The following is a 14,223-nucleotide window of genomic DNA, read 5'->3' as shown; positions in this document are numbered from 1 at the left end:
AAATAAGTATATTTATTTTACACGTTTATTTTTAAATCATTTGAAAATGGATTAAAAAATAAATGTGTAAAATAAATATAGTTATACTTTAGATGACAAAGTATTTTTCACAAATAAATAAATATTTAATAAAAATATAATTAAAAAGGAAGTAACTGTTGTGTGCATTGTGTGCATTGGGAATCATATTTTTTCAAATAAAGCCAAGGTAACACTCATTTTACATACAGAAAATGACAGGCAAAAGCATGAAGCGCAGCATAATTTGAAATCACGAGTTTAAAGTTTGTCGATCGCGCATCTCAGTGAAGCTGAACTCTCCTCCTGTCCGCATTCAATTCACACGGACCGACCGTCACGCAGAGTACACGCGATCGTGCAGGATACAAATGCACACTTCATAAGATCTCACAACTGGATCCGACTAAGTTTTCAAGGTTTTTGAAATTAGATGTTGTTCATTAGTCATTCAAAGATTTGTTTAAATTATATAAATGCGTATTTGCTGAATGCTGACGGCAAACAAGAAAGTATTATAATGGTTCAGATGGTTCAAAATGCGGCTGCCAGAGTCCAGACGGGAGCTCGAAAGCGTGAGCATATTACCCCTGTCCTGCAGTCGTTACATTGGTTACCTGTGCGCTACAGGATTAATTTTAAAGTGCTCTTATTGGTTTTTAAGTCTTTAAATAGTTTAGCACCTTCTTACCTCTCGGACCTGTTGATAGTTCACCAACCTGCAAGAGCTCTCAGGTCTGCCAACTTAAGGCTCTTAGTGGTTCCTAGAACCAGACTCAAGTCTAGGGGTGATCGAGCATTCGCCGTAGCTGCTCCGAGACTTTGGAATAATCTTCCTACAGAAATCAGAACTGCCCCTACACTATCCATTTTTAAATCCAGGTTAAAAACGTTTTTATTTGATCTGGCTTATTATTCGTGATTTGCATTTGCTCTGCCCTATTTGCAGTTTTATTTGTGACTCTGTCTTTGTTTTTAATTTTGCCTGTGGTTACTCACTTTGTTCGGCACACTGGTCAACGGTAGTTGTGCTTTATAAATAAATTGAAATTGAAATTATAATGTTTGCCTTTATATTACTAACAATATAAAAGCAATCGTTATAATACTTTTTTGTATACATTTTAATTCCTTTGTTTAACAGTTCTATCTGATTATTAGACAGACTTCTGTCCGTGGACAGAAATGTTAACGACGACAGCGAACAAGAGGGAGAATGTGAGCACTGTGTGAAAGTCCCACCACTAACGCATCGGCCAAACAGAAAAACTTATCGGCCGATGCCGATATTTGAAAAATGCCAAATATCGGCCTTGGCGATATATAGGTCGACCACTAATCTCAACCACCATTCACTGCCATTATAAAGCATGGAAGATCCAGGACATTTTTTAATATAACTCCGAAAGTATTTGTCTGAAAGAAGAAAGTCATATACACCTAGGATGGCTTGTGGGTGAGTAAATCATGGGATCATTTTTTTTGGGTGAACTATCCCTTTAATATCGGTGGATACATGGGCACATGTGCACAGAACATCTAAAACCTGAAACTCAAGCACTGTTTGAAGTTGCAAGTATTTGTTTGAACCAACAGCCAAGTGTGTATAAAATGCTGGTGTGTGTGTGTGTGTGGGTGAGTGTAGCAGCATGAGTATGTGTCAGTGGGAGTTACATGGTCTTGGATCAGCCCAAAGGACCAGCTGCCGAGAATTAAAACTTTAGTCTGCTTCAAAGCTTGGGGTTTTCCTCAATCCCAAAAAAAGCTTCAGGAACAGAGGAACTTGGACTGGTCAGTGACCTCTTTGAGTGTACGGTTTAACACTAGAATCGCCAGAGGTCGCTGTATACCTAAAAGCGCCAGCGGGTAAATTTTACCCACACACATGGCAACTGTATTTATATGGCTAAAGAACATATTATTTCACTGTATTATGCTATTGTCTTCACAACTTACCATCAGACTCTCCATCACTCATGGCATTTAGTGTTTCTAATACCTACCTTCCATAAATCGCCTTTTGTTTAGTCATTTTGACTTTATGAAACTCATAACCGCTAAATCAGTGAGTGAAAGTTGTTGCCTAGAAATGTACAATGTTGAAACATAAGCGGCAAGAACATGACAGCGCGAAAATACATGCATTATATAGCGGGTAAATTTGACCCGCTGGCGCTTATAGGTATAAATGCCCCGTTTTTTTATCTGGTTTTATCTAAATTTTTAACAACATTGGATTGTAAATTACATAATTTTAGTAAAAGTCAATGACTGGGAGACTTGAATTTTTTACTGTAAATCTGTTATGTACATTTGAAATTTTCTTTTAAAAACATTTCAAATTTACCCCGTGGCGGTTCTAGTGTTAAAGCCAAGACGGCAATGTCTGTCAGCACAATGTTACAAGTGGTACAACAGGGTTTTATGCACAAGACTAGGGGTGCTCCGATTGATCGGCTACCGATCACTATCGGCCGATAATCACGTTGGGATGATTGATCGGTGGTCTCTAAAAAGGCCAATCTCCAAAAACCGATCTCAAGCTGATGATGCTGCCGTGAGAGGTTTGGCACGACATGCAGAGGCACCGTCTCAGTCTCTGTCCGGCGCGGGTGAAATAATTATAATGCTGAAGGTGAGGTACTCACCTTCATATTTCTTCATTAAATAACTTATAAAGTAATTTGAAAACCTCGTGAGACGTAATTTCACAAACAGCGTGAGTGAATCACCACTCACGCGCGCTCTCTCTTTCTCTCTCAAAATACGCAAATGGCTTAAAATCACCACATCACGTCTGTCTATAAGCGAGCTGCACGCTGCACACAGGAACTGTGTGACACAGGAATTGTCACTTGCACAATCGAGGCAGTGTCACATCATCACTAAAGTTTATAAATTGCATTACTCTTTAATTCTTGCCCGTGTTTAATCATTCAGCGCTCGCGCGCTCTCCTGTTCACATTATTCCGTTTGCAGTGCATACGTGGTGCGTATTTTTTCCGCGCTCATGTTAACGGATTAAACGTTCACTGCACACAGCTGCGTCCGGCAGTGCGTTCAGGAGCTGTGTGTCTGCAGCAGTGCAGAGATCGTTTCCGTACCGAGTCTATTGCTGCGCTGCAAGCGCTGAATTAAAGTGACAGCGCATTGTTTGCGGTAAATATGAACATGGATTGACACGAAAATGTAGTAATTACACCATAAATGCATATAATTAAAGTCTACTGTGTTTCACAGTCAACAGGTTTAAAGGGAAAGAGCACTTTTAGATAAACAAGACAATAATAGATGGCACTTGTGGAGGTAGGAAAACAAAGTTCTTTATGAACCGCAAGATTGCTTGTAATAAAGATTACGGATCAGTAGCGGACTCTTCTGTGAAAGCTGCTTCCCCTCTCACAAGAGACACCTAAGAGGGAAATTCCCCCCATTTTCAAAAATGAAATTCAGGCCCTGAATAAATGTCTAAAAATCCTGACTGGAGTATCACTATAAATAGATATAAAAAGAAGGCTTTAAAAAGATCGGTATCGGTGATCGGATCGGCAGATACTGCTGTCTGTGATCGGCCTCAAAAATCCTGATCGGAGCACCCCTACACAAGACCATACAAAACCAGACTAAACAAGAATTCCTCAATGATTCTGATGAAAACCGCTCCTAAAGGTGTCAATACTGTGTCATTATAAAAGGTAGCTTATGACATTAACTCAAGTTTGTCATACCGCTTGACAAACAGAACAGTTTAATTCACAACATTAGTGCTGTAACTCCCACAGCAGCATAAGGTGAGGTCAGATGTTGAGGAATCTCAACTATCAGTTCACAGCTAGGGTAAGCGAGTGCTGAAACATCTTGAGCAACCGTCTATCTGACTAATTTCTGCTAGAATAACCCTTCTAACCCGTCATTCTATGGTGACTTTTAATAGTATGCATACTACGCGACATAAAAATAAAAACAGGGATGCACAGAAATGACAATTCTGATCGATAACAATTAGCCTATAATTATTTTCAAGTTATGGCCATTAACCCAAAAATGGCCGATATCAAAATCCTGTAGTATTTTGTATAAATAGATTAAAAAAAATAAAAAAATAAAATGCAAGCAGTGTTATTTACATTAACTAAAACCCTAAAAAAAAAGTTAATTGAAATAACAAAATATTTAAAAATAACATTTATTACTTTTGTTTAGTTTAAATACGAAAATATATAAAAATAAATAAACTAAACCTAATAAATAAAAATAAATACTATATAGGCATATTTTTTAAAGAAGTAATAAAAATGACAGAAAAACAATTACTTAGAAAAATCAAAAACTATAGTAGTATATCAATTATATATATATATATATACACACATACATACATATACACAGAGAGAGAGAGAGAGAGAGAGAGAGAGAGAGAGAGAGAGAGAGAGAGAGAGAGAGAGAGAGAGAGAGAGAGAGAGAGAGAGAGAGAGAGAGAGAGAGAGAGAGAGAGAGAGAGAGAGAGAGAGAGAGAGAGAGAGAGAGAGAGAGAGAGAGAGAGAGAGAGAGAGAGAGAGAGAGAGAGAGAGAGAGAGAGAGAGAGAGAGAGAGAGAGAGAGAGAGAGAGAGAGAGAGAGAGAGAGAGAGAGAGAGAGAGAGAGAGAGAGAGAGAGAGAGAGAGAGAGAGAGAGAGAGAGAGAGAGAGAGAGAGAGAGAGAGAGAGAGAGAGAGAGAGAGAGAGAGAGAGAGAGAGAGAGAGAGAGAGAGAGAGAGAGAGAGAGAGAGAGAGAGAGAGAGAGAGAGAGAGAGAGAGAGAGAGAGAGAGAGAGAGAGAGAGAGAGAGAGAGAGAGAGAGAGAGAGAGAGAGAGAGAGAGAGAGAGAGAGAGAGAGAGAGAGAGAGAGAGAGAGAGAGAGAGAGAGAGAGAGAGAGAGAGAGAGAGAGAGAGAGAGAGAGAGAGAGAGAGAGAGAGAGAGAGAGAGAGAGAGAGAGAGAGAGAGAGAGAGAGAGAGAGAGAGAGAGAGAGAGAGAGAGAGAGAGAGAGAGAGAGAGAGAGAGAGAGAGAGAGAGAAAAGAGATAAATAATCGGACAGTGATTAATGCTCTATTGCTCACTGCATCAAGTAACTGCGAATTGTGTAAAAAACATAAATGGCAGGGGAAGCCTAATCTCAGACAGACCACCTGATGGATATAGGTATGTAACGGTATGAAAATTTCCTATCACGATTATAGTGACCAAAATTATTCACTGGATTTGTTTGCTGTTTTTAATAGCCACTGAGAAATACAGTAATGTTCTTCTGTTATCTGTGGATTTGGATGTTGTTGCCGCTCTCTGTGCGATCAGGAGGCATCTGTATTTTGATGTAATCGCGTTTTGCCTCCGCTATCTTGCATTATGCATGCCACTGTACGTTTATGCAATAGTACTTCTTCATTTCCCAATGTTTTGACACTCTACTTCATTTGCTTAAACTGACTTCCCTGTTTATCATGACCAGAGCAGTTTGCTGACAATGAAAAGTTAATGTGACTGGAAAACCGTGAAGGATGTGCTCTGTTTTCAGCAGGTTTTCACTCATTTTGTTGCTGAATTGTGAGTTACCAGAACTTTAAATTTGTCAAATGTGAGGTAGATTTGTCGAATCTTTTGTTTTGTCAAGAAATTACGTAACCTGTGCGTTGCAGACATGCAAGTCAAGACAAAACGGAAAAGCTAAAGAAACCATCTAATGACTGGTTAGCATCGAATTGAAGCTCAGGTTGCAGGTGTGCAAAATGATATCATGGTCACTTCATCTCAATCATCTGATGCATGGAGTTGAATTACTGAAATAAATGAACTTTTCCACGACATTCTAATTTATTGAGATGCACCTGTAAATATGAAATAACTGAATATGTCATATAACACTTCCTTTTTATATTGTCCCATTCATCAGTATCTTTCACAGATTCAGTACCACAAACCTCACAAACTTTGGCACATCCAGTCACTAGTAATTCCTTGGAGGTGCTAATTGTAGCGGCCTGGGAACATGTAAAAAAGACTCCCTGTGGCCTGATAAAATCCTATGCACCCTGAGTCCTGGAAAGTAGGCAGCAGAAAGCCAATTAGATCGCAACTGCCGTTTTTTCAGTCATTTTTGTATGTATCCAATATATATATATATATATATATATACACACACACACACACATCACAGATGACTGTCCAAAGCCACAGTCATGGTTTGCAGTTCTTTGTAACCATATATCACAGCAGCCTGGTACTTGTCTAGATTTGCCTTTGGCACAACAGTGTAAAGTTCTACATTGGGAATGTTTGAGAAACATCTCCATAGCCACAAACTGATAAAGCACTAACACCAAGAACGTTGCTTAAAATACACCTGCATTGAGAAATATGGCTTTATTGCTTTCAGAAACAAAGATATTATGTAAAATGTATGAATTCATTTGGGTTTCGCTACTTGAGAAAGCCTAGAAAAACAGATCCATGCTCAATGCACTAGCATCAACAAACAACTGCTCCATGCAACTGTTTTGGCACAAACATATTGGAAACTTTCAACAGACTTTACAGCACGCGGTGAATCGTAATTAAAGCAATGCTGTCGCAAGCCTCGCGAACACACCATCTGGGTGAACTTATGAGAGTTATGAACTTCTGTAAGTAGTACGCTTCCTAAGTTGTTTCCTGAAGGCTCAGTTTTCAATTGAGTGGAACATGAGATCTAAATTAAACAAAGCACTGGTGTAACGTCCCAAAATTGGCCTTATAAGTTTAAGAGACACCTGATACACAATTAATTCCCAGGATACTTTGGAAAAATAATATGCACTGGTGACTGATATATCAGATGATATTCAGCGATTCTAAAGATGATAATTGTGGTTACTTGGTCAATGAACAGAATATTCCAAGAGTCAATAGGGGGGGGCATTAGCTGAAATAAATTAAAACATTTAAAAAATATATTTTTTATTTCAGCCAGTTACCAAGGCAACAGTTCTCATTTTCATTTAGTATAACTTGAACTAAAAAGAAACCTAAAATCTATATCCACCTTATTCTTTAACGTGGAAGTAAGCCGATGTTTGAGACTTCCGGTTCATTAGCCGCTGTAGGGAAATAACGAGAAGAATAACAACGTGCAGTAAACGGTAAAACTATTTGCACTACAAACCAGTGTGATCATAATTAATATATAAATAATATGGTAAGACACACCAATTTGCAATATCAAGCAGCAAAACTTTTGCAAAACTTTTATCAAGCAAAAAAAGTTTTGTACAGCTAAAAATAGCCAGACCCATAAAATTTACATGGTCGTGCCCGCTCTTACGGGAAAAATAAAGTGGATAGACATTATAAAAATTTAAAATAAATAAATGAACGAACGAAAATAAAGAAAAACACACACAAATTTCCTAAAACTTTAACAGAAAGTTAAAAAAAAAAAAATCTAATAATTAATATATAAATAATATGGTAAGACACACCAATTTGCAATATCAAGCAGCAAAACTTTTGCAAAACTTTTATCAAGCAAAAAAAGTTTTGTACAGCTAAAAATAGCCAGACCCATAAAATTTACATGGTCGTGCCCGCTCTTACGGGAAAAATAAAGTGGATAGACATTATAAAAATTTAAAATAAATAAATGAACGAACGAAAATAAAGAAAAACACACACAAATTTCCTAAAACTTTAACAGAAAGTTAAAAAAAAAAAAAATCTACTTACTTTTTCAAATGTTTATAATAAATTTTAAGAAAATATTAAATAATATATTCTGTTTTCATTTACCCTGTTTTCATTTGTGGAAGACAAAGAAAAAAAAAAACATTCAGATGCCATAAAAACAACAACAACAACAACAGACTGAAATAAAAGTACAATAAAACCATTTCTTATGAAGCCATGCAATGCTTTGTGTGACCGACCGAAATTCACTAAAAATATTGATATCAATGGCGTTTGTCAGCTGGGTGAACATTATTATTATTATTTTGACTAATCAGTGAGAATTGGTTGATCCAGTTCACAAAATCAAACTGAATGATTGGTTCATGACTGATCTGATCTGTTCGAACTCTAACCGGTTGCAGCAGTTAAAAGCTTGCTGGAAAGAAAATGTTCAGTGAAAAATGACTTGCATTTCTGAACTATTTTCCAAGATGCTTTCATGTCATTTTTAAAGCTTGAAGGATTCATTCCCAGTTCTTTGCATTTTCACAGAAAACAGCATGGAAATCAGACATTAAATATTCTACCTTTGTGTTCCATGGAAGAAAAACAACATGAGGGTGAGTAAATGACGACTGAATTTACATTTTAGGCGAACTATTCCTTGAATGCAGTTTAACAGATTTGCATTTTTTTCAGTCCTACATGATTTTACAGCTTCATATACCAAACGCAAAATGCAAGATGCAAGTGTTGCGCTACCAAAAAAATGTGTTTACGAATTATTCTAATGCTGTGCAAGAGAGAAACAACAGGAGCACAGGTGAAACTCAAACTAAGCTTATTTAATTATCACTTCAAGACTAAACAGCCCTGGGACAGCTCTCTAAAGGTGTTTTTCTCTGCACACCGGTCAGCAGGGGTTTCACAGACTCGGGTTACGAACACACAAAAGCTCCACCTGAGTTCTCACACTCTTTGTGTTTAACTTGGAGCGGACAATCACGTCTTTGTAATATGACAGCAGCGAACAAACCCAACAAAGCAAGCCCTGACCAGAGGAACACTGTCATTCATACCTTGAGCCACACCAAAACAAACAATCTCAATGAAATATTGAACCGGCTCACGACAAAGCGAATACAGTAACACATATCCTGGGAAATACAGTACTGTAAAAACCACACAGGAGCCCCTGATCAAGTGTTAAGTCACGCTACCCAAGGCGGACCGATTTGCAAAATAGCCGTGTCAGATTTGTAATATCGTGGTCTACGTGAGAACAACGGCCTTAAAAATATTTTTCAGCTGATTAGCGTCACCAGCTGGGCAGACAATTACGAAAGCGCAACGCAGGACTTGAAAATATCCTTGACCCCGCAGGAAAATGCAGCTGATCTGCATCGGAATGCTAGCAGGAATAAAGCTTATTTCATTATATCATTACTATTTTTTTTAAATTAAAGTCTAGAGTTTGTAAAACCAATCCGCAGGAGGTAAATCAGATGAAAACGGTCCACTAAGAAAAATCAAACATTTAATAAATAACTGCATCTTTCTCTAATAATGTCATCCTGTTTAAATAAAAAAAATGAATTGCATAAATAAGCAGCTAAAAATTTACAAATTACTAAAGAAGGTTGAAATATCAGTCATGCTCTGATAAGCACAGATAGAGAAAGAGCTACAAAGATATTTCTTTCTTCGCTGTTCTGCACCGATTTGCTGGCCTCTGGCATTATGCCTTAATCACACTACAAAAACTAAGGCAAAGTTGTCAAATTAAAGCTGGCAGGTACTGGTTCCACCAAGTCAGTGCTTTGTTCCTCTAAGAAATCTGACTCCTTGATGGCTCTTCTAAACAAAAAATGAGGGAAATGTTTTTTTCCCCCTACATGACTCCATAATATTACAATATATAGTAGTCATTATATATGTATGTGTATGTGTATATATATATATATATATATATACACTATTATGTTAACTATTATATATGTTTGTGTGTATATATATATATATATATGTGGTATAAAATCTGACAACAACGTCTGACAACAAATGGAGGGGGAAAAAATCGAGACAGAAAGTCAGGTGCAGTTTATAGATTGATTTGAACTTTTCCTAGTCATTTTTGCATTTCACTTGCCACAGGAAAAAAAATATACCTAAAAAAATTATACCAAAAATGTCCAACATGATATTAGTTTATTATTAATAAATGTATTTTTTTATATACACCACTGTCATTCATACCTTGAGCCACACCAAAACAAACAATCTCAATGAAATATTGAACCGGCTCACGACAAAGCGAATACAGTAACACATATCCTGGGAAATACAGTACTGTAAAAACCACACAGGAGCCCCTGATCAAGTGTTAAGTCACGCTACCCAAGGCGGACCGATTTGCAAAATAGCCGTGTCAGATTTGTAATATCGTGGTCTACGTGAGAACAACGGCCTTAAAAATATTTTTCAGCTGATTAGCGTCACCAGCTGGGCAGACAATTACGAAAGCGCAACGCAGGACTTGAAAATATCCTTGACCCCGCAGGAAAATGCAGCTGATCTGCATCGGAATGCTAGCAGGAATAAAGCTTATTTCATTATATCATTACTATTTTTTTTAAATTAAAGTCTAGAGTTTGTAAAACCAATCCGCAGGAGGTAAATCAGATGAAAACGGTCCACTAAGAAAAATCAAACATTTAATAAATAACTGCATCTTTCTCTAATAATGTCATCCTGTTTAAATAAAAAAAATGAATTGCATAAATAAGCAGCTAAAAATTTACAAATTACTAAAGAAGGTTGAAATATCAGTCATGCTCTGATAAGCACAGATAGAGAAAGAGCTACAAAGATATTTCTTTCTTCGCTGTTCTGCACCGATTTGCTGGCCTCTGGCATTATGCCTTAATCACACTACAAAAACTAAGGCAAAGTTGTCAAATTAAAGCTGGCAGGTACTGGTTCCACCAAGTCAGTGCTTTGTTCCTCTAAGAAATCTGACTCCTTGATGGCTTTACAACACTGATCTGACCTAAATCCAGCTGACCTCTGGAAACAAGCACACACCAACCACAACAGCTTAAAGATTCGAGGTTTATAAACAAATGATTGTGCCATTCGTCTGACAAAAAACTGAGGGGTAAAAAATAATAAAAATGGAGACAAAAAGTCAGGTGCAATTTCTAGATTGATATTAACATTTACTAGTCATTTTTGTGATCATTTAATTCGCCAAAGGAAAAACTATAACTAAAAAAAATATATATACACTGAAATATCGATATTACATTTCCAGACAATATATAAACGGTGTCTGTATTCAACTTCTATCTATCTATCTATCTATCTATATATATATATATATATATAAATAAGGTCACTGGACGACTTGTTGCTGTAGTTCCTTTTTCCCGCGGTGTTTCTGTAACTCGGCGCTGAGTACTTTCCCCGCGAGTGTCACGTGGCAGTGGGCTTTTATGATTATGTCTGTGTACTCGCGTTTGTTTGACAACAGTCCAGCGACCACGACTCGCACAAACAAGCCCAGGAGACGGAAGCACACGGCTTCATCACCACAGAACGCCGTTTTCTCAGCCCATGTTCATTTAAGATTTCCCGGTTTATAGTTATTTATTTCACCTGAGAGCTAGCGCGAGCTAACCGATCACTGACGCCGACGCGCGTGCGTGCTTACAATCCAGTCAGAAAATCACTTTTTACGCACCCGGACAAGATATACCTGGCCGACACGAACAGAACTCTTGATGCTGCTCACAGTCTGTTCGTATCTGAGTTTATAAAACCCTAAACATGTCTGAAATGCGTCCTACCTCAGCCGATCTGCCCTCCTCACTGATGAGCCACATCTGACGCGCGCGCTGGTGTGCGTATCATACACATCTCGACTGACTGAGGAGCTCCTTCCCTTTTCAGAAAAAAAAGGTTCTCCAGGTTTTTATTTACACTGTATGCATGAATGCTCACGTCAAAAGAGATGCACGTGTCAAATGCATAAATCTAACCAAATTTCGAAGAATTTCCTAAAGCCAACCTTTTATTTAATTTTTGCCACTTTATATCTAGTTTAAATGACATGTTTTAATAGCAATGATGCTTAAAAATGACTGCATTTGAAATTAACGCGTGTCGGGTAAACAAACTAATAGGACAGAACTGAAACAATTCATTTATTGTAATCCGCACGTTAAATTGCACATTTCACGAATTCGGTACACCTTATATACAACTATTAATAAACAACTAACTAAAAATATACAAACAACTATTTTTCTTTAATTTATGGGAACTCTTTGTTTTTCACTCAAATTGTAGTAAAAGTGTTGTAAACCCCGAATAGAAAATGGCTCATATAAACATAAGTTTCAATTCCTAGATTGACATTTCTAAATGTTAAGCACCTCCTTTCACTGACAATTTGTTGGAAAAGAACGTTTATTTCTTATTTTATCATTATATTTTATTTATTTTATCTGCCGACCAATAATACTATTGCATGTCAAAAATAAAATAAAACCCACAGACAAAGAAATTTGTTGTTTTTGTAGACAAACTGTAATTGCTTTTGGTTAAGTGACGGTCTAAAATGAACGCTTTAGTAAATGTTAATGAAGTCCACTGGGTAGAGACGCGCCTGCCCCTTTAAATTCATCCGGACGAGCTGTGACTTTCTCTCAAAGTACTGCCCACACTCCAGTCCAGTAGGTGGCGGTAAATGCACCTTTAAGTTGGTTTGCCAACCGCCAATAAAATTTAAAGAAGAAGAAGAAGAAGCAGTCATCCAATCAGCGTTGAGCGTGCAGTTTGGACGGAGCAGAACCCGTGACGTAAGCGATCACCATTGTACTGTGCGGACAATCAATAAACATCTTCTGCAAAGTGACAACAAAACCATATATCGAGCATTTTTGAGGATATTAAATACAATTATGGACTCCACAGCGGTAAGCGAAACCTATGGTTAATCAGAATCGGTCGTAATGTTTTTGTAAAGCTTATTGCATTGCTATATTAGCTTGCACGACATGGATAAAACGTGATAAACTGTGACAAGTGAATTAAGTTTCTGTAGTCCAGCATCATGCACAACCTTTTATTATTGTCTCGTGATGCTTTTAGTTATACAGGCATTGTTACTGTAACTCTTTAAGATTACGAGGAAATGAACAGTAGGCCTAAGTCAGAAGGAAAGCCTCTTGAGACATTCATTGAAAAATGAGTGATTTTTCTTGCATGCATGTTCATTGCCTTGTCAAATAAATATAGAATAATGACCGATGCAATCAGATAATATAAACATTTCACCTTTTTAGGTGTTTTAAGTGTTCGTCAGGTAGTTAAAACTGAATTGTCTTGGCCTACTCTCACTGGGCAACATGATTAGAATGAAATAAAAACAATATGGAAATAAATCATATTTGCATGCGAACTAATGCATGCTCTTAACGTCAATCCTGATCAAATGGAGACACTGCTAATATTCAAATATTGTACTTATATCAAATATGGCACTTTTGATGTCCCACAAGAATGCATGAACAGAAAAGTAAACCAAACTGTCTCAAGGTATCAGGGCAAAGTCCCCTGTGAAATCATGTGATAGCCGTGATGACAGCATTGCAGTGCAGTGTGTGCATGATCAATGCTATGAGTATGAGAAGTGTTCATGTTTGTTCTGAACATGTCATCACCTTCACATGTTAAACAGACCTTTTTTTTTATTTTTTTTTATACAGCCTTTTATTTGAGCTGATTGCATCTACATCTTTTATTTAGAGATGTGCTATAAATAAAATATACTCATTTGATACATTTTAAGTTTCTTTGGATAAAAACATCTGCCAAATGCATGACTGTTAATGACTACATTAAAGCAGGCTTAAAGGGTTAGTTCACCCAAAAATAAAAATTAGGCTGCGTTTTACTCCCTCCCGATGCATCCTAGGTGTATGACTTTCTTCTTTCAGACGAATCCAGTCGGAGTTATATAAAAAATTGTCTTTGATCTTTCAAGCTCTATCGTTGCACTCAGCGGGTGTTGCATTGCTTCAGTCCAAAAGACGTGAAATAAAAAGCACCTTTCCATTAAATAAAGTGTCTCACACGGTTCCGGGGGGTGAACAAAGGCCTCCTGTAGCAAATCGATGCGTTTTTGTAAGCCCCCGGAGCCGTGTGAGACACTTTTTTTTGTGGAAGTGTGCTTTTTTTTCACGTTTTTTGGACAGAAGCAATGCAACACCCGCTGAGTGCAACGATAGAGCTTGAAAGATCAAAGACTTCTTTCGTCTGAAAGAAGAAAGTCATATACACCTAGGATGCATCGGGGGTGAGTAAAACGCAGCCTAATTTTTATTTTTGGGTGAACTAACCCTTTAAAACAGGATTCTTTATTATATTCTATATTATATTATTTCATTATATATGGAAGTACAATCTTATGAAGTGTAATTTTTATGTGAAATATTAAATGATGAAATATAACATTTTATATAT

At 37.2% G+C, this 14,223-nt stretch overlaps 1 pseudogene; it reads left to right on the top strand.

The window, feature by feature from the left end:
* The first annotated feature begins 12,528 nt into the window (after positions 1 to 12,528).
* The window catches only part of LOC107731795 (uncharacterized), a 14,536-nt pseudogene continuing 12,841 nt past the window's right edge, over positions 12,529 to 14,223 (top strand).

Source organism: Sinocyclocheilus rhinocerous, unplaced genomic scaffold, assembly GCF_001515625.1.
Source record: "Sinocyclocheilus rhinocerous isolate Xijiao unplaced genomic scaffold, SAMN03320098_v1.1 scaffold1721, whole genome shotgun sequence".
NCBI lineage: Eukaryota > Metazoa > Chordata > Actinopteri > Cypriniformes > Cyprinidae > Sinocyclocheilus > Sinocyclocheilus rhinocerous.
The sequence above is the reverse complement of the archived record's forward strand: the minus strand, read 5'-3'. Positions and strand labels throughout refer to the sequence as shown.